Below are 1,822 nucleotides of genomic sequence, written 5' to 3' on the forward strand. Positions count from 1 at the left end.
ATTAATAGAACTAGCAACTTATTCACTTGGTAAAAGATACTCATACTGGCCTTGGTTCAAATAATAGTTCTGCCAGTGCCTACTTGTATGACCTTGAGCACGTCACTGAAGCTCTCTAAGCCTCAGCTGAAAATTCTGTAAAAGGAGGATGAGAGTATCCATGTCAAAATTTGAGACAATTATATGAAATAATGCATATAAAGTCCTTAGTAGCCTATCTGGAATAGACTAGGTATTGGTCAGTAATGTTAGCTTTCATAAGTACGTTTTTTACATAATGTATAAAGAAAATCTAAAAGTAAGCCAATAAAAGCAAGAGTTGGTAAACGATGCCTCCAGGCCAAAGTCAGCCTGCCACCTATTTTCACAAGTAAATTTTTTTTTTGTAATGCAGCCACATTTCTTCCTTTATGTATTGACTTCAGGTGCTTTCACAGCAGTACTGAATAGCTACAGCAGACTGCTTGGCCTGAAAAGTCTAAAATATTTACCATCTGGCCTTAACAGAGTTTGCCAGCCCCCAAGTACATGGAGAAGAAAACTAATTGGCTAAAAAAAATAGCATTTGAAATATGCATGTGGCTATTTTCTAGTCACAAACAAAAATAACTGCTTGCTTTGGCAGCACATATACTAAAATTGGAATAATATAGAGATTATCATGGCCCCTGCAAAAGGACAACCCGCAAATTCTTGAAACGTTCCAAATTTTTATTACCTATGGCTGATTCATGTTGATGTATGGCCAAAACCATCACAATATTGTAATTATCCCCCAATTAAAAATAGAATTTTTTAAAAATGAAAAAACCCACAAAATCTATCAAGCTCTCCCCCTCTCACATGATTTGGGGGAAAACTAACAGCCCTGGCTCAAACTGATCTGAGGAGCAAAGTAGACAACCCAGACGAACAAGTTGCAGATAACCAAGAAAACTCCACTGAACCACAGGCAATTGCAAAAACTTTCCCCACAGCAATTGTAACAGAAGTCTCTCCTACACCCAGTGTGGCCCCTGAGACACACAGCCAAAAAATGAGAGTGGCATTTAAGCAATCTTGTCCTTAATAACCAAGCTTTTCCCCCAAAGATAGCCTACACCATCTGAAAGACCCTAAAATTCACAGGCAGTCTTCAGTGTTTTTCTCAGATAACTGCTCAGAATTGACAAATAAATGCAGTCTTCTGATAGTAGTCATTCACTTGTTGAATAAGTGAATGAATAAATGAATGCTTTCAGCCTATTAGTTGTCTAAAGCTAGCCATATTTTTTAGATCTTTTTTCTTTCAGTTTTATTGATATATACTTGACATATAGCACTGTATAAATTTAAGGTGTCCAGCATGATTTTATTTACATACATCATGAAATGATCACAGTAAGTTTAGTGACAATCCATAATGTCATGCAGGTAGAAAATTTTTTAATAAGTATTTTTTCCTTGTGATAGAATTCTTGGAATTTGCTCTTAACAACTTTCATATATAACATAGAGCAGTGTTGTTAATTCTATTGCTTTTCTTTTTTTGTTCTGCCAAGTGGCATGCAGGATCTTAATTTCCGGACCAGGAACTGAACCCATGCCCCTGCAGTGGGAACGCTGACTTTTAACCACTGGACTGCCACGGAGGTCCCTACACTGTTTTCTAATGCCTATTCAGGTCCAAATGTGTGCTGTCATTTGTCTAGCAGTTAAAACAGTCAATACCCCTAGATATTTCTTACTCTTTTCCCTGAACTGTTATTTAAATTATGTACTTTAATTTTTACGGACTTTTGCCAGGTCTCTATCTAGAGTGTTATTTTTTTTTATTTTAATT

At 36.3% G+C, this 1,822-nt stretch overlaps 1 pseudogene; it reads left to right on the forward strand.

Moving 5' to 3' along the window:
* The first annotated feature begins 613 nt into the window (after positions 1-613).
* On the forward strand, positions 614-713 carry LOC122446890 (annotated as a pseudogene).
* Positions 714-1,822: the final 1,109 nt, after the last annotated feature.

Source organism: Cervus canadensis, chromosome 8 (assembly GCF_019320065.1).
Source record: "Cervus canadensis isolate Bull #8, Minnesota chromosome 8, ASM1932006v1, whole genome shotgun sequence".
Lineage (NCBI taxonomy): Eukaryota > Metazoa > Chordata > Mammalia > Artiodactyla > Cervidae > Cervus > Cervus canadensis.